A 20,671-nucleotide genomic window follows, 5' to 3' on the forward strand; every position below is an offset into this window, starting at 1 on the left:
AGCCGTTACTGGCCAACATTTTAATTTCCCTACATCCAAGGTTATTGAGTATTTAGAGTTGATATTGGCTTTGTATCATTAGTGAGTTTAATCTGAAAAATAAATCCTAAAGTTCATTTTTAAAATTGCAGACTAAAAATGTTCCCACTTTCTCTCCTCTTCTAAATCATGTTTAAAATCACAGGGGATTGACTATAAGCATACATTTCATCTATGACAAAATTAGGAGACAGCCCTTACTTCAAACCATGATCTGTAAGGATGGTCTTCTTTATGAGGTGAAGTCAAATTCAGATATGGGGAAACCAAGGAAAACATGCCCACAGAGGTATCTCTCAGGCAAAGGGGATAGAGCTCCAGAGAACTGGCATATCTGGTGAGACAAGACCACAGCCTACTGTCTGAAACCAGGATACAAGACACAGGAACAGAGTACAAGGGATGGTGGCTTTTCTGAGTTGGGTTTGGCACCACAGAGAAGCAAAGGAATTGACATCGAATGAAGAACCACTGACCGCTGTCCAAGATACACAAAGCTGGGCACTAGTTGAAGTGGTAAGGGCAGATTTATTTAGTAATAACTATTTCAATAGGAAAAAGAGTCCAGTGTGAACCGTACACAGGTGACAGATATCTTGGCATTTCAAAGGGACAATAAGGGAGTAGGAAAAGGGGCTAGCAGGAGCTCAGTAGAGTCAGGGAAATGAAAAACTACAAAAAGCAGAAACAGAATTGGTCAGTGTGAAACCCATGTGGGTTTGCTATTGGGCACTTAAGGAGGTTAAGCTCCTACCCTCCCACAGAGGCTGGGAGACAGGGGCCCTATCTTCAAGCGTGGCCAGAACAAACAGTAAATCCATTTGACAGGCTTGAGTTTTTCAAGCAGGCACCTTGGGGAGTGGGGGGATGCTAGGGTCATCCTAGTGATGTGGCTTTGAGCAGTTAGAAAGTATGTCAGTGCTATCGTGAACAGAGCTGCAATGGAATCAACCCAAATGCCCATCAGTGATAGACTGGATTTTTTTAAAAATGTGGTACATACATACCATGGAATACTATGCAGCCATAAAAAAGAATGAGATTGTGTCCTTTGCAGGGACATGGTTGAAGCTGGTAACCATTATCCTCAGCAAACTAATGCAGGAACAGAAAACCAAGTACTGTATTTATAACCAAACACCACACTGTTCTCACTTACAAGTAGGAGCTGAACAATGAGAACACATGGACGCAGGGAGGGAAACAACATGTACTGGGGCCTGTTGGGGGAGGGTGGGGAGTTGGGGGGAGCATCAGAAAAAATAGCTAATGCATGCCAGGCTTAATACCTAGGTGATGGGTTGATAAGTGCAGCAAACCACTATGGCGCACATTTACCCATGTAACAAACCTGCACATCCTGCACATGTACCCTGGAACTTAAAATTTTTAAAAATTCAATTAAATTAAAATTTAGAAAAAGAAAGCAGGTCAGTGTTCATTCAAGTCTTTATAGGCCAAGGTTGAGGCCTATTCAAGACGAGGGCTCAGGGGAGCCTGGCTAGAGCTTGATCCAGGAGAGATTCTTTGTCACCATGAAATCGGAGAGGTGGAATGTGCTATGGTAACAAACAGTGAGGACCCCAAGGGCTGCTTGTCTGGGTTTGCGGCCTGGCTCAGCTATTTACCAGAGGTGTGAACTTTGGTGAATCAATAAACTTCGGTATCTCCATTTCATTATCTATAAAGTGGAAATCGATGTAATACCTATACCATAGAGAATTCATGATGATGACATGAATCAATGTTTTTGAAGCACTTAGAACACTGTCTAGTACAATGTACACGCTATGTAAGTGTTTTCTATAATTACATTTTACAAAGCTGTCTTCACATTATTTTGGGGGAAAAAGAGACTGTGTAGGGTGAGTAGCCCTGAAGTTGCTGATCTTGGTTCACTTGGGAGAAGAAAAAAGTTTCAATTGCACACAGAACCCTATATTATAAAGGACTACAGTGTGAATCAGAGATAATCTTGGTACAGTTAGAAAATGGTTCTGACCCCTCTCCAACAAAGACCTTCTCTAGAAAAAACTCACTTTGTTGAGAGTTGAATACTAATCCAGAAAAACCGACTCAGAATCCATACAGAGATCCTACTTACAAAAAATGAGAATTGAAGAAAAGAATGAAAGAGAAATAGAAGATGAAAGACACTGATCAGAAAAAATGTTGTCAGAAAAGAAAGCAAACCTAAGTCAAAGAAACAACAGAGCAAAACAAAGCGAAGCAAAACAAAACTATTTATCAGAGTGGACTGAGTTATTCTGCAGCGACACAAAACCTCTAAATCTCAGTGGCTAAAAACAGCAAATTTTTATTTTTCACTCAGGCTATGTGTCTTTCTTGGGTTGACTGAGCCATGATTCATGACATTCCTACTTAGGAATCCAGGCTAAAAGAGCCACCATTATCTGCAATGTCCTAAAATCTCTGTGACCCGGAGAAATGAAGAAGTCATATCATACACTGGCTCTTAAAGTTGCTAGTGGAAATAACACATGGGACTTCCACAAACATTTCCCTGCCCATAAGCCACTCATGGAGCCACAGTTCATTTCAAATAGGGAAGTCCGATGCTTCCATATGCCCAGAAAAATAACTATAGTATTTGTTTGGGTTTTTTTTGTATTTTTGTTTTCCTTCCAACTTTTATTTTAGGTTCAGGGGGTACATGTGCAGTTTGGTTACATGGGTAAAGTGTGTGCCATGGGAGTTTTGTGTCCAAATTATTTCATCACTCTGGTAATGAGCATAGTACCCAATAGGTAGTTTTTAAATACTTACTCTCCTCCCACTCTCCACCCTCAAGTAGGCACCTGTGTCTACTGTTCCCTTTGTGTCCATGTGTACTCAATGTTTAGCTTCTACTTATAAGTAAGAACCCGTGGTATTTGGTTTTCTGTTCCTGCATTAATTCACCTAGGATAATGATCTCCAGTTGCATCCATGTTGCTGCAAAGGACATGATCTCATTTCTTTTTTATTCCACAATGTATACCTACCTTATTTCCTTTATCTAGTCCAGCATTGATGGGCATCTGGGTTGATTCCATGTCTTTGCTATTGTGAATAGTGCTGCAATGAGAAAATACATGCGTGTGTTTTTGTGGTAGAAAAATCCATATCTCTTTGGGTACATCCCAGTAATAAGATTGCTGGGCCAAATGGTAGTTCTGTTTTAGGTTCTTTGAGAAATCTCCAAACTGCTTTCCACATGGCTGATCTAATTTACATTCCGTCCAGCATTGTGCAAGCAGTACAAGCATTCCCTTTTCTCTGCAACCTCTCCAGCATCTGTTTTTTTTTTCTTCTTCTTAATAATAAGCATTCTGACTGGTGTGAGATGGTATCTCATTGTGGTTTTGACTTGCATTTCTTTAATGATTAGTAATTTTAAGCTTTTTTTTTTCATATGCTTGTTGGCTACATATATGTATTCTTTTGAGAAGTGTCTGTTCATGTCTTTTGCCCATTTTTTAAATGGGTGTTGTGAGGCTTTTGTTTGATAAGAACGGCAGTATTTGTGAACATCTCTGAAGACTACTAAACACTTCAAAATCTAAGAAAACATCTGATAAGTAAAATTGTATTTGAATCTAATATTAAAGGGCCTACTATATCTGGGGGAAAACTGATCCACAAAGATCAACAATGAGAATAATCCAGTAAAATTATTGGGATGAATCCTTAGAATCCAGGTAGGACACACACACACACACACACACACATACACACACACACAGTGGGCTTATCTTTTTCCTTAGCAACACCCAGTGCTATAAAAATAATTAGAGAATAGATCATTTGTTTTCTAAAGGAAACATGATAGTATTTATACCCAGCCAACTTATTATTTAAGCATAAGGGCAACAAAAAAATAGTTTTAAACATTTGAGAACTCACAAAGCATATTGTCTTCAGCCTTTCTTAGGTTACCTGAGGACAAACGTCAACTAGTCAAAGGATGAATGTGGAAACTATGACAGAAAGTGTGGCAGTGAGCATGAAAATATTTAAGTCAAAGACAGGATAGAAGTGCTTAATCTAGATATTACAATCACTGAACAGATTGGAAATTTTTAAATCCTAACAGTTTAAAGTGATATAACTTAAAAAGCTGAATAGAAAATAATATTAGCAATAACATTAATGAGGGAAACAGTACAAAGTATCTAGTATCACTGTTATTTATCATTATTCTGGTGGTACAGGCTAATGTAAACATAAAGAGAAAATAAAGAGGAGTAAAATTTAGAAAGAGGGTTAAAAGTATCTGTAGGTGACAATTACATTATTATATACCTAAAAATTCCAGAGTCATCAACTTTGAAATGTTAAAACATTAAGAGAAATAAGCAAGATGACTGGGAATTAATATACGGTAATCAAGAGCCTTCAATGTGTGAAAACAATACCAATCAGAATAAATAATTGATAAAAATTCACAATTACAAAAGAGACTGTAAACGCACCTTCTCCCAAGTAAACAATGATAAAACATGTCTCTAGACATGGACAAATATTCCCTGGGGAGGTCAAATTTCTGATTGAGATCTACTGACCTAAACCTTCTTTAGTAAGAATGTTGAATAAATTATGGTATAACTGTATAATGAAATAATACAACGTAGAATGGAGCAGATCTATAAGCACTAATGTGGAAAGCACTCTAAAGTGTATTATTAAGCAAGCAAAGCAAGGCTGAGAATAGTGTGGAGATTTTTGTTGTTAATTTTATTTTTCCATTTTGTATGAAAAAAGATTAGGTATATCCATACACACAAGCTACTTGGGTATGCATATAATATTTCTGGAAAGAGAGGAAAAACTCCTGGGGAGAGGAGCTTGGTTGCTGGAGGCCATGAGCTGGAGGATGTTAAACTGGTCTCATGATTATAACAAAACCTCTGACATACTTGGAGAGAGTAAATAATGAGACAGGAAAGTCAGAGTCCTGGTGGATACATGGAAATCTGCTTATCTTGTTGCTTAAGTGGAATAAAACACAAATTGTCTCATGGATTTGCTATCGGTCACAAAATTGACGAATCTCATCATGGTGGCTAACAAACCCACCATAATCAATCCCACCGAGTGACTGTTTTGACTTGGAAGTAAATATAATCTCCTAAGCAACAGCGTATGGTTATGGGAAGTTTCATGTGAATTCTTTTGGAGATTCTGAAAGTCTGTTGTGTATTTTTCTTTTCATTTCATTTTGTTTTGCTCTTGTACAAAGCTTGAGAAACAGGAGAGCAGAAGGTTTTCCTCTAGAGAAAATAACTGAAGAAACTCAAGTGTAGTAGCAAAGTGGGGGAAATAAACAGATTTCCCAGGAAAGCACCAAGGGGTTAGAAAACTGAACCTTCTATTTTTGAAAAGACTGTTGGTTTTCTAGACCCCGACTATGGAAAATAATTTTTATTTCTATTGATTATTATTACTATTGAAGTCTACTGAGTGGTCTGAAAATATTTAAGTGTGTTAATTTTGTTGTCTAATATTTATAATCTGCAGTTTGAAACTATAGGCATATATTGTCAATACCAATACCTAATACCTATTACCTACTATGAATGAGTTCGCTTTTGGACTCTTAAATGCAAAATTCTCATTTAACGCACAACTGTATTTAATTAATATTGGTTTTCTCAAGCTGTAATTATATGCTATATTTAGTAACCTTTTAGATTTAGTCTTAATAATTGCTTAATAAAATATTCAAATTCAGCTTTTCAAAAGCCAGATTATTCTTTATGATAGTTGCCACCAAAGATAAAGTTCATCAAGATATATTTGTCATAGCAAATATTAATTAAAATGTTATTTTAAAACAAAATAGGTATCATATTTATTCAAGAGAACATGCATTGTATGCTTTATTGTAATATGTCATTTATTTAGATTAAGCCAAAGACAGAAGTGGTCATGTAATGCTACACACTTGAACGATAATCTTGAAAGACCAAACCAATCCCGGTCTTAAAAAAGAAATCTCTAATTGCATTTGATTTGTTTCTCCTGCAGGGAACTCAATGTGTCAGGTAGCCACTAACTGCTATTGCCAATTTTCTTCAGATTATCAGCAAAAAAATAATTTGCCCAAACATCTGCCAAATGAGAAAAGGGTTTCAGTTCACTGAGATTTTGCTTAGAGCTGTAAATATTTGCAGGGGAAAGGGCAAGCCATGCAGATATATCAGCAAGCTCCTAGCCGACAGGCACTGCTGACCCCAATCTGCCAGCAGGGGCTGCACCCTCTCCTCTTTGCCAATTCTGGAAAATTGAGGTTGTTGCCAATGCACCTGGGCCACCTCACAGCTGGCAGAGACACAACAGGGACAGGCCCCAGAAGCACAAACAGTGAGTTAGGATGAGACTCTTATGCTCAACTGAGAAGGGGGTCTGACCCATGAAAGGCCAAATATAGAGGGATTTACAGAGGCCCACATCTGAGCTGCATTTTATCTTTCTGTTAGAGAGATTAGCAAGCACATTCTCATAAGTGAAAAAGGTCATTTGCCATTTGAAAGCTCTTTTTAAAAGCCAATTGCCTGTTCACCACTACAGTTGACCCTTGAACAACATGTGTTTGAACCACACAGCTCCTTTTATATATATTTTTTCTTCTGCCTCTGCCACCCCTGAGACAGCAAGACTATCCCTCCTCTTCCTCCTCCTCCTCCTCAGCCTACTCAACGTGAAGACAATGAGAATGAGGATGAAGACCTTTATGATGATCCACTTCCACTTAATGAATAGTAAATATATTTTCTCTTCCTTATGATTTTCTTAATAACATTTTCTTTTCTCTAGCTTACTTTATTGTAAGAATGTAGTATATAATACATATACAAAATATGTCTTAATTAACTGTTTATCTTATTGGCAATGTTACGGGAAAGGGGTCCAGGTCCAGATCCCAAGAGAGGGTTCTTGGATCTTGCAAGAAAGAATTCAGGGCAAGTCCGCAGTACAAAGCAAAAGCAAGCTGGTTAAGAAAGTAAAGTGGTGAAAGTAGAGTGATGTGGTTTGGCTGTGTCCCCACCCAAATCTCATCTTGAATTCCCACATGTTGTAGGAGGGACCCAGTGCGGGGTGATTGAATCATGGAGGCAAGTCTTTGCCGTGCTGTTCTCCTGATAGTGAATAAGACTCGCAAGATCTAATGGTTTTAAAAAGAGGAGTTTCCTTGCACAAGCTCATCCTCTCTTTGCCTGCTGCCAACCACATAAGATGTGATTTGCTCCTTCTTGCCTTCTGCCATGATTGTGAGGCTTCTCCAGCCGCGTGGAACTCTAAGTCCAATTAAACATCTTTCTTTTGTAAATTGCCCAGCCTCGGGTATGTCTTTATCAACAGCGTGAAATCGGACTAATACATACAGCTACTTCATAGACAGAGTAGGGGGTTCCCGAAAGTAAGGGGAGGAAGGCGTCCACCTTAAGTAAAATGCTGCTATATATAGGATAAAAAAAGATTATGGGGAGATGTGCTCTGCTAAGAGTTTGTGATAAAGGATTAATTTCCTTAATTACTTTATTTTGCAAGAATCGATATTATTGTCTTTAAAGCAAAATTAGGAATGCTTTTGTTCTCAAGATATCAGGATATCAGGACACTCCCAAGTCTAGGTCTGTTTAGTAAACATTATCAATCTGTTCCCTTAACCGTAATCACCTCGAGGCTAGGAATACCTAACTTCCTGGGAATGCAGCCGAGCAAGTCTCAGAGTCATTTTCTTAGCCCTCACTCAAGATGAAGTCTCTCTGGTTTGAACACCTCTGACAGCAAGGCTTCCAGTCACCACTAGACTATTAGCAGTTAAGTTTTGAGACGGAGTCTGGATCTGTCGCCCAGACTGGAGTGCAGTGGCGGATCTCCGCTCACTGCAACCTCCGCCTCCCGGGTTCAAGCAATTCTCCTGTCTCAGCCTCCCGAGTAGCTGGGATTACAGGCACCTGCCACCACGCCATGCTAATTTTTGTATTTTTAGTAGAGATGGGGTTTCACCATGTTGGCCAGGCTGGTCTCGAACTCCAGACCTCAAGTGATCTGCCCACTTCAGCCTCCCAAAGCGCTGGGATTACAGGCATGAGCCACCACGCCCAGCCAACGTAGTTGTTTCTCTACCTCTATCCACCTCACTTCCACTGACTACATTTAAGTACAGTAGCCAAGTAAATTGGAGAAATAAAGTCTCCTCACAAGGAAGCTCAGGTTTAACTTAGAACAACAAATGGTTCTAAGGATAAATGAAATAAATAATGGATAAATAAATAAATAAATAAAACAAATGGTGGCAGGATAAAGTTAATTTTGTTGTTTCTGTTTTTTTTAAATTGATAGATTTCTGCTTCTTTCTTTATTGCTTTCTTCCTTCTAATCTATTCAGATTTACTATGATCTTATCCTAATTTATAAGTTTACTGTTTAGTTAATTTATTTAGACTTTTTTTAAACAAATGCATGTAAGACTATACATTTACCTTTACATACTACTTTAGGTGTATCTCACATTTTAAAAAAATGTAATGCTTTGTGGTAGTTCTCCTAAATGTTTTGTTTCTTTAATTAAATATGAACTACTTAGGAGTGTGTTTTGGGGTTTCTAAACCTATATTTTTTTAAAGTATCTAATATTGTAGTCAGAGAATGTGTTTATGTAATAGCTATTCTCTGAAATTTACTGAAATTGTGACATATACATGATCAGTTTTTGTAAACATTCTTTGTATACCCAAACCAATAAATATTTTCTATTTAGAGGATGCAGACCGATAGATCTATCTTCTTCAGAGAGAGAGAGAGGATTAGACAGGCTGGCTAATTTTGTTTCTTAAAACTTCAAAAAGGCTTTTTGAAAGTTATTGTGCTTTGTCTGTTGGCTTCTAACAGAAATATATTAACATTTCACACTGTAATTATAGTTTTGTTAATTTTCTTCCTAATAATATCGTCAGGATTTATTTTATATATTTTAAAGCTAAGTGGTTAGGGTAATCATGTTCATGATTGTTATATCTTCTTGGTAGATTTTCCTTTTATTTTTATGTAGTATCCCTATTTATCCTTATTAACACATTTTGGGTTAAATTGTACTTTGCTTGATATAACTATTTCTAGGCAAGTTTCTTTAGGCTAGCATTTTCATACTTACCTTTTTCCATCCATTTACTTTAAGCCATTATCACTTGTCAGGAGGATTTGGCTAGCATCTGTTTATTTTTTTATCTAAGCCAATAATATTTTTCCAAAGACTATTTTTTCAATTTACTTGTATTATAATTATGATATTTTAAAATTTATAACTACCATTTTATTTTGTGGGTTTTTTTTTTACATATCATACTATCAATATTTTTAACATGGTCTATAATTATTTAGTATTCCTGTACTCCTTTTAAACATACCTCAGACCTTAGAATTTTTTAACTACTGTTTACTTAAATTCTTGTAATACGATTGCTTCTAATGTTATTAATAATAACCAACACTTATGTGGCCTTTATTATGTTCCAGGGACTTTTGAAGTGCTTCACATACATTGATTCAGTTGCTCCTTACAATGACCCTGTGAGGTCTCTACTGTTACTATCCCCTTTTACAAATGAGGAAACTGAGGTAAAGAGGTCAAAGTGACTTAACCAAGGCCATAGAATTAGTAGCAAGTGGTGGACCAAAATTTGGATAAAAAAACTTTAAAGATTTATGGGGGAAACGTAGAATAACAAATTTAATATTGGAATAAAATAAGATTTAGGTAATAAGAGAGAAAAAAGGAGAAACCACAAAGTAAAAGCTTGATAAATCAGACTTTATTACAATTTAAAATGTCTATTAGACAAATGGCACCTAAAGAAAGTTTCAAGGTCAAGCAGTGAACTGGGAAAGTTATAAGCCACACCCTCGAAAGATAAAGGAGAGTTTTCTGGTCTATATAAAGAATTACCCATCAATAAGAAAAGGACAAGCAACCCCACCCTACCCAACTCTGCCCACCCCAACTAAAGAGCAAAAAGTGTGAAAATGCAATTGACTAACAAGGAAAGCAGAATGACCAACACACTCAATCCCCCAGGCAATTACAGAAAGGCTTGTGAAAACTAGGAGATGTAAGATTGCAGAAGGAAGTGAAATGTTTCCCTGCAGCTGACAGCGCCACCCACAGACACACTCCAGCAGCTCTTACGCACGGTGGAGTCAGGCAGCCTGTGGATAAGCTCGCTTATTCTGACCTAGAGTACTGGAACATTTAACTGGGACATTGAATAGCAAGGAATATGAATGGTATTTTAGGTACCTTAAAATATTTTTAGGTACCTAAAATAATTTATCAATAAATCTGAAAATGAATGAATGAAGTGGCAAGTAGGAGAAACGTATTTGAATGCAATACCATTTATTCACAGGGTAAAAGCAGGTTTATTTTTTTCCTTTTATTTTTGCAATATATATACATATGCAAAAAGGCATAAAATGATATTCATATGAAAATGATATTTACTTCTAAAGAATAAGGATATCTTCTGGAAAAGAAGAGACCCATGAGGCGATTGGGATTTGAATATAAATATTGTTGCTTTAAATGAAGGACGTGAAAAAACATGGCAAAATATTTACATTAATTTAATCCTGGTGGAAGGAGTCTATAAGTGTCTGTTCTATGTATTAGCTGTATGTGTTTAATATTTTGCAGTTTAAAATAGAAAACAAAATATGTATTATACATTGAGTTGAAACTTCAGTTTAATAATTTACTTGAATTGAAATAAGCAATTCTTTAAATAATTCTGCAAGGTTCTCCATAAGCTGAAATACAGCAAGGAATTGATTAAACCCAATTGAATCAATGGTATTTTACCATTTGTGATTCTGGAGAATTTGCTCCTGCAGGAGATACTTTAAAAATTTTGGGCCGGGCGCGGTGGCTCACGCCTGTAATCCTGGCACTTTGGGAGGCTGAGGCAGGCGGATCACGAGGTCAGGAGATCGAGACCATCCTGGCTAACACGGTGAAACCCCGTCTGTACTAAAAATACAAAAAATTAGCCGGGCGTGGTGGCGGGCGCCTGTAGTCCCAGCTACTCGGGAGGTTGAGGCAGGAGAATGGTGTGAACCTGGGAGGTGGAGCTTGCAGTGAGCTGAGATAGCGCCACTGCACTCCAGCCTGGGCAAAAGACCGAGACTCTGTCTCAAAAAAAAAAATTTGGAAGGCATAGGATTTCCTACCCTCTATGTTATTGAAGTGTGTATTTTTTAACTCCAATTAATAAAAGAAAACCTCTCGTACAAGCAGTAGAAAGGTATTAGAATGCAATTTCATTTACTCACAGGTTAAAAGCAGGTTTACATATTGTATGATATATTTATAGATCTGAGACAATTCTACAATCATTTCCTCTATAATTTGTTTGTTTGTTTGTTTTGAGCCAGAGTTTTGCTCTTGTTGCCCCAGTTGGAGTACAATGGCACAATCTCAGCTCATTGCAACGTCCGCCTCCCAGGTTCAAGTCATTCTCCTGCCTCAGCCTCCCAAGTAGCTGGGATTACAGGCGCGCACCACCATGCGTCACTAATTTTTTGTATTTTTAGTAGAAACGGGGCTTCACCATGTTAGCTAGGCTGGTCTCAAACTCCTGACCTCAGGTGATCCACCCGCCTCTGCCTCCCAAAGTGCTGGGATTACAGGTGTGAGCCACCACACCCGGCTTTCCCCTATGATTTAGCTCCTTAAAATTTCTAATGTCTAGGAGTTACAATGGCCTGTCATTTTCCGTGACATACAAGTATCTAACTTTTTATGTAGTTATTTCAACATTCTCATTCCCTAGTCCACAAACTCTGTATTAACCAAAAAGGTCACTGCAACATAGTTCATCTACTTTTTTTTATTCTATGAAGAAGGAGAAAATACAGCGCTGTTCTAAATCATCAACACAGTCATGCCATGCCATAAAACCATCCAATACTTGTTACCTATTCTATTCCTATATGATATGTGTCTTTTACCCATTCAGGGCAATCTACTGAGCCTTCCTTTGAGGAGGGAGTCTTGCCTTTCCTATTAGAACATAAACCACTGGAGAAAAATGACCCTAGGAGACTATCTAATGTGGCTGATGAATGAGTAAAGTATTGATGCAGGACACAGGCCTGTTTTAGAAAGACTGAGACTTGGTTATTTGGATAATGACAGGCAGGTCTTTTGGCTCTGATAGTTATGGGAGTGTAGTGCTGATGTTATTGACTCTATATCCCCTCTCAGCCGTAGACAATTCTATAATAGTGGGATTGCAGTCTTCTTACAAACTGCCTGTTCTGCTCAGAATAACAGTAAATAGATAAATAAGATCTGGATGTCTATATATATGGGGTCTATTTTACCATATAAAGGTTTCTGACCTCCAAATCTTTAAAACAAAGGGAAGAATAACGTCAGTGTTACATAGAAATGATGGGACTAGGAGCAAGAAATTGCAGGCAGATTCCAGGCATGCCACACTGCCCCATGTTCTACCCAGTGCCTTCTGATGGAGATGCAACATTGTTGCCTGTAGTGGTTGGATATCACTGGAAGGGAGACTCGTAGCTCATACTAAACTAAATAGATTCCTAATCTCCAAGCCATGATTTATATTCCAGGAGTAACCCATCATTTGTACTCTCATTCTCCAAGCTGGTGAAATCACTGTCAGCTCAAATCCTAGGGAATGTTTCTCTGTACAACAGGCAGACATTTAAACCAAGCTGTTTCTTCAATAACAGATGCAGGCAACAGTGCAATGAAATCTGGAAGCATAGACATTCAGCACAGAAGGTGATGTGAATCTGTACTGTCTGCAAGATCCAGATTGTGTCACTGGTGTTTGAATGAATTTTTGTGTATGTAGCAGTCAGCCAACATACTCTCTGCAGTGAAGTCTGTAGGGAAATACAAGACTTGTGTCTGTGGGGTAGCATAGACTACCGATGCTGTTTGATTGAGGGACATTCAAGGAGACTTAATTGTCTATGTGTTTCCACTGAATATTTTTTTAAGGAGCTGGAGGTTGAAAAGCTATGACAACAACAACAAAAAAATTGCTAATAAGATTCCATCTGAAGCTGAGTCATTATTTCTGCCAATCATTCACTCCCTTCTAAGTAAAATAAACTTCCAGACATGGAATCATGGAATCTGGAGTTGGAAAGGACCTTCGATGTTATCAAAAATTATCTCCCACTAATTGGAAGAATCACAGAAAGTCTGAAAATATGACTATCTTTCTCAATCTCTCCTCTCTCTTTTTATTTTCCTGCTTAGTCTGTCTCTCACACACACACACACACATACACACACACACACACACACACATACACACACACACACACACATTTATCTGCCCTTCTGTAATGTGGTTCACTTACTGATTCTACTTTAACCAGCTTAAATAACAAAAAGAAACATTTTGCTGTTTTTTTGCATTTAATAGTTCTTCAAATATCATGGCATTTGGATTTATTTTTTCTTCTGGCTAAAATACTTCCCTTTGTAGCTTGGTTTCATGACTTTGCCATCTCAATCAGTTTTCTCTAGATACACCCTAGTGAGAGAAGGACATCTTTATTTAATGGACGTTATTTTAAGATATTTGGAAATTTAACACAAAAATTGTATTGATACTAAAAGTGACTATCAGTTACAACTACCCTATTAAATGCAAACTGAGATTCTGTAGGTCTTCAGTCATGTCTGAACTCAAACTCGGTTCCTCCTCTTGTATCTCATGAAGCATGAAGGACTCAGCTATTTGTGACACCTGGTAATCCAGTTAGAGAGATAACTTCTTGGTCTTCAACTTAGAATCTGTCTATGATGACCAGGCCAGAGTTTCATGCTAGTGGTCCCTTATCAATGCTAATGTTGAGAATGTTAATAGTGTTAGCCATTTCCTTTAGGTACTGCATAAGATGGAAGATGAGATAGACACAATCGTGCTTCAAATAACTTACCATTTATTTTAGACGGAAGGCAAAGAAATAAACAGAGTACTAGTTGTAATAAGGCAAAATCAAAAGCTGCAAACCATGGAATTATCTTAAATGTTTTATTTTTTTTCAGAGTTTGTTTTTGAGTATATATGATAGTTCATATCAGCTGTTTATCTCTCACAAGGGTACAAAATGCTCTTTAAAACCATTTACACCTAAAAATACATTTCAGATGTATCACTGTCATGGAGTTAGTCTATTGGTGTGATAAATACTTCAGCTGACTTTGCATGGGTAGGAAAAGAGCTAATTGTCAAAAAGCAAATCACCAGGCAATGGAATTTTACTCCCTGAAACACAAGATCCTTAAAATTATGCTGTTTGAGAGGAATTCCTCCTGAAACATATTCTATATTCATCTGACTTCATAAATAGATGAACTGAGCATAATTTAACCTTTCGTTGATGACTCATTGTCAACATTCTCATTCTTTTTTTAGAGATGGAGTCTCATTTTGTCACCCAGGCTGGAGTGCAGCAGTATGATCATGGCTCACCACAGCCTCGAACTCTGGGCTCAAGCAATCCTTCCACTTCAGGCTCCTGAGTAGCTGGGACTACAGGGGTAGGCCACCATGCCAGGCTAATTTTTGTATTTTTTTCTTTTGTAGAGACAGAGTTTTGCCACGTTGCTCAGGCTGATCTCTACTCTTGGGCTCAAGTGATCCGACAGCCTTGGCCTCCCGAAGTGCTGGGATTATAGGCAGGAGCCATCATGCCAGGCCCAATATCAACATTCTAAACATCAGCCTTTGTACTGAGTGATAATACAGCAATGCTGTCAAGGCCCACTGGGGTAAGTATAACTGTTTGTGTTATACTGGGGCTTATGCTTTTCAGAGGTTCAGCTTTTGGCTTTATATTGTGACCTCAAGTTTACTGATTCAGTACAGTTTAATGTTCAATACCCTCAGCCCCCTCTTCTGAAATGAGATACCTCTGCCTCTTCTCAAAACAAAGTTTATGGATGCTGACATGGCCACGAACTCTCCTTCGTCAGGAGAGGAATTATATGACAGTTCTTAGCAAATCATCTCCAAATTTTATACAACATTCAAACTAACATCAAGGGACTCTAGATTCCGGGAAAAATATCTGGTAGGGAAAGAATATTTTAAAAGGATAGCATGAAGTCTGAGAAGTGCCTATGGACTGGAATATTGTTCCTATGTTTCTAAATTCCCCAACCCCCACCTCACACTAGTTGCAGTCCACAGGCTTGCTGTGCACAGCCCAGCAAACCACAGTGTTATTTTTCTTTCCTTAACCATGATTCTGCTATTCAAAAACTTTTACCCTAAACATGGGATTGCTGCTATTTGAGTGATTAAACCAGACAACATTTGGCTGCTAGACACAAGATGGGGTTTTGTTTTCTTTTAAAGATGACAGCATCTTGTTTTCTTTTAACGACTACAGCACCTGTGAGTTGGTCTCCCATCCAAGTACTAAGCGGGCCAGACCCTGCTTAGCTTCCAAGATCAGACAAGGTTAGGCACGTTCATATGGCCACAGACAAAAGATAGGTTATTATCATTAACACAGAAGTCATCTTAGGATTTGAAGTACTATTGCATGAGAAAAGTAGTATTTTTTAAAATTTATGCCTTGTTTTTTAATAATATAGATGTTAGCATGTCAAATATGACCATCTATAGTCATTCAATTCAGCATGTATGCATTAAGGGTTTGTTATATGCCAGGTACTTGGACACACAGGTGAATGGATAACAGCATCTGCCCTCCAGGGGCTGATAGATTGGAAAGGAGACCAAACATATAAAACAGCAACTACAATTCAGTGTGTTAAGTCCTATATTAGACATCGAAACTGAGCTAGGAAAGCATACAGAAAAGAAAAATCAAATAGAGAAAGTGTGAAGTAGGGTTAATTTACTTAAGGGATGGAATGAAATTTAAAGAAGGAAGATGGGATTTAAGGTTGGTTTCAAAAGATGTGTAAACATGGAGGGAAGGACGATGCGATGTTGATGAAAGTGGCCACATAAAGCCCAGTTTTGATGGGATCATAACATGTTTAGAGTGGGGTTTAGAGACTGAGTGGCAGAGACTGAATTAGGGTTAAATCGGATGCCATGATTTGAAGAATTTGGGGGACCATTTTGTATTTTAAATTAGGAGAATAGACAAGATTTTTTTTAATTAAGAAAGAAAGTGAAAGCAGTTTGGAAAATGGCCTGGAAACGAAGAAGCTAGAAATGGAGAGACCAATTAAGAGCTAGTTGGGGCCAGGCTAAGTGGCTCGTGCCTGCAATCTCAGCTCTTTGGGAGGCCAAGGTGGGAGGATTGCTTGAGCCCAGGAGTTTGAGATCAGCCTGAGCAACATGGCAAGACCTTATCTCCACAAGAAAATCTTTTAACAAAATTAACTGGGCATGGTGATGCATGCCTGTATTCCCAGCTACTCAGGAGGCTGAAGCAGGAGGATCTCTTGAGTCTAAGAGTTCAAGGCTACAGTGAGTTATAATCACACCACTACACTCCAGCCTGGGCAACAAAGCAAGACTCTGTCTCAAAAAAAAAGAAGTTTGCTGCACTAGTTCAAGCAATGGATGGGAGAGACTGATACCCAGTAGTGTTAGGCCTACAGAGGTGCAAATGTATTCTGGAGAGCAAACAAAAGTAGAATTGGATTTGGCTTGGAAGTGAAGGAGAAGATAAATTTTAGGATAACCACAGTGTTCTGGTTTATGAAACTTACTAGATTAAACCACAAGTTAGAAAGGGAAAATGTCGAGCTTAGTATTCTGATAAGATACCTTTGAAACGCCTGTAGAGCATGTAGGCTGCCAGTTCAAACTGTCACTTGGACATATGGGTACTCTGGGGAGTAAGGTGTGACTGATCACATGCACCAGGTCAAATAGGGAAAGATTACAGTGGATGACAGGGAGTATATCTGTACTGGAACTCAGTGTAGGTCTGATGTGTGTTTGTTTAGTGGTCATATTTTCCCAACCCCATAATCACTATACTAATTCCAATAAGCACGTATGTACTTCCAAGTAGAAATGGGACAAATTCCTTTAAGTGAGGACTGTCCCAGAAAATATGAGTCATATGGTTGGTTTTTAAACGAATAAACAACATGGTCAAAATTGCTAGAGAAACAATGCAGTTGAGATTGCACTGGGATGCAAAGGAGACTACTGAATTGTTCACGACTCCTTTTGCACATGAATGAATGGACAGTGATATTCTCATACATTTATTTCCATGTGTCTGCATTTACTTCATTTCATCTTTTGTAAGGTGGAAGTTCTGCACAGGATAGGAGCACAGCTGACCCAGCTTTTCCTAACTGTAATGGCCACTGTAGCTGCCATTCTGAATCCTCAGCTGACTGTTTTGGCTCCTGTATTTGGACTGCCCAGCCAAGTGACCACCTTGCACTACTGTGACCTAGTTTCCCGGTACAGGTCTTTCTTCAACATTTTTTAAACTTCACTTTTTTTTTTTTTTTTTACAACTTCCCCAGCTCTATTTATTGAAAGAAAAAGTTCTGCTTTCTCACCATTTTCCTTTTGGCTTTGGGCTTTTTAGTTTTTATAAAGTCCAATCTAGCTTTTATTGGGCAGAAAATCATGTACAACAAACAGTTGGCCACCTGTTCCTTCCTTCTCAGAAAGGACCAAGGGTTTGGAGACTCATGCTGTTGCAGCAAAATATTCACAGAATCTGCTGTCAAGAGCACTTGGTTCGACTGTATCACTGGTATCTTCAAAGGAGGATGGTTTGAGAAATGAAAACGTGAGGCATAGTTTGATAAAGCCACAAAAACAGAGCCCACACCTGCAAATAACCTCCTCTGGCCTTTTCTGAGCTTGCAGTCACTCACTACAAGCTTTGTCAGTTGAAAGAATTCACGTGGGAGGAAATGTTAACAGTATTGTTGTTTTTTGTTTTTGTTTTTGTTTTTTTGCATGTAAAGTATCTTTGTGTTCATCAAATTTTCTAAGGCAGGGTGTTCTTTTTCACAAAATGAAAATGTCAGAAATATGATAGCCATGTTCATATGTTTAAGAGAAATAGTCACAAATGTAAGGAGGAAATTAGCATTCCAGTCACGGACTGCAAGCAGTTTATTCTGGAGTTCATTCCGAGGAAGTAATGACTAGGAAAATGACAAAGAAAACTGTTACTGACCATTAGTGAGCAATCACTCTGTCATATTACTGAGATAATTTAGATAAATGCGGGGTTTCGCTGTCTCCTAGGGAGATGGGCTGCTGACGTCTTTGATAATGGCAGCCTACTTGAAGGCTTCTTTTGACAAATGTATTTTTTCATCCTGCAGATGTAAAAGAGGCAAGTCTGTGCCTGGCTGTTGGATGTAGTAATAGCTCCTTTTAGAGGTTTAAAAAAAATCTGTCAGTTCCCTGTGTTTGGTGCCCAGGGACACATGCTGAAATGCCCCCAAGAAGACTATTCAGCCACTGTGAAAAGCAGTGTTTGGAAACATAAGGTATTTAATAAATGAATGTGGATCATACCATATTTTTGTTCAATTGACTTCTATTCTTTTAGCAGCTGCTAATTACACACTGTTGTTATTTGGAGGCCGGTAACAGATTTCTCTGTTCCATCTGGGTAATCTGGCTTTTTGAGAATGGACTTTTCCTCACTCTAACATTAGTAGAATTTTGGCTGCCACATTTTGAAGGCAGTGATGAAATCAAGTCAAAATGAGTAGGCAGACAGCAGTTTTCAAGGAAGAAGACGAGATTTACCTTGTGATGTTCACAAAATATTTTATTTTTGATGTCATAGCACAATAAATGCCATCTAAGTCATTTAATGCCAGGAGAAATATAGGAGTGCTTATACTCATTTGCAGAATGAATAATAGATATGTACATTCTAAGAATATTTTATTTGGAGAAAATATTGAGCAAATTGGCCACAGTCTCCATCCTATTTATTCAGCAGTTACAGGAGCTGCATTGGGGCATAGGATCCAGCATTTCTATTCAATGGAGTAGGGGAGAGCAGGGTAGCTGTGTGTTACAGCCTTGAAGCCAGACTGCAGGGGCTCAAAACCAGCTATTGCAATGCACCAGTTGTTAGAATAGGAAAGTTTCCTCAGATTTCTAAAATTGGGTTTCTCTCTATGTAAAAGGGGGTGAATATAACATCTAAATGTCAGGATTGTGAGAATGGCATAAGATCATGAATATAAAGCTGTGATGACAATAATGATTTAAAAGATGCATACCCCACTTTGAAATGATCAAAGGTGAGTTTACTTGCTACGATGCAACATCTTTGAGGGTAACAGGCAGGCTTCCTCTTACCTGTCATCCAAAAAGACAGGAAAGCAGAGAGCTACATAGAAATTCCAGTTCTTAGCCCTCCTTCTCTTTATCAGCTATTTTGCTTTTTCCTTTACCCTTGCGCATGCAGCATTGTTCCTTGGGCACCAGGAGTGTTTTTATGTTTTATGTTTTATGCTTTTCATTTTAATGTGGCTAATTTAAATGCTTGTTCAGGTGAGTGGCTGCCTCATTTCTACAGACTGGGCAAGGAGGCCTGTGCCCCAAAGTGGAGTTTGTTGCTGAGCAGAAAGGACACTGCAGAGCCAGTCACGCATTTAGGGACATCCAGTTCACCGTGCACATGGGCTCAGTCACCATCAAAGAGAAGTACATTTTCATAGACTCCCATATCCCCACTCTTAAAAACTACTCTTCAAAACTCTAAGCAAAATAAAGCGAAGGAAATTCCTACAGGCTGACATGTTGTTAAGTAGAGGCTTCATTTACAATGAAAATATTCTAAAATCTCTGACTACATCATTCCTTTTAGGCATGCTATCTCATGGCAGTGTTTGAGGATTTCATGCGTATTTTTGAAATTTTATTGTTTTTAATCAAAATAGAGGATCTGTTAGTTTTAGTCCAATGAGCTAAAGATTTTTACCTTCAAAGCATCTAATGCAGAATTGGCCAATCTTGGTGGCACATTAAAATCACCTAGAAAGTCTTTTTCTTTGCTCTATTTGCTTTGGTTTTATTTTAAATGTAGATTCCCAGGCTCTTTCCTGGGCCATTTAAATCAGAATCACTGGGCATGAGTGCTGGCATTCATAGGCTGTAAAAGCTCTCCATAGGATTCTAATTTATGACCAGGGTTAAGAATCACAGATATAATGATTTCCAGCTTTGTCTCAATTGCATTAGGGCCCCCACTTAATTTTTGTGAAAAAAATGAAATCACAATTAAAAAAACCCAATTCATTGCAAAGCATTCCTCACAGATAGCAGCACTGCTGAAACAGAACTGTTGACCTGAACAGTAATCACCTAAAATTCTCTTCCCTCAACTGATGTATGAAAGTCTTAATTCAATATGCAAAGCCCTCAAAACCCTAATGGCTCCCATCTCGCTCAGGGTAAAAGCCAAGGCTCCTATGATGGTCCACAGTAACTACAACCTCCACCCTTTACGGCTCTAATGTCAGCTCCTTTCCTCTCTACCTTGTTTGCCTCTGGTACGCCAACCCACCTCCCTCCTCTCGCCAGCCTGCCAGATGCGCTCCTGCCTCTGACATTTGTATTACAACCATCCCCTCCTC

This window comes from Symphalangus syndactylus, chromosome 4 (assembly GCF_028878055.3).
Source record: "Symphalangus syndactylus isolate Jambi chromosome 4, NHGRI_mSymSyn1-v2.1_pri, whole genome shotgun sequence".
NCBI classification, from domain to species: domain Eukaryota; kingdom Metazoa; phylum Chordata; class Mammalia; order Primates; family Hylobatidae; genus Symphalangus; species Symphalangus syndactylus.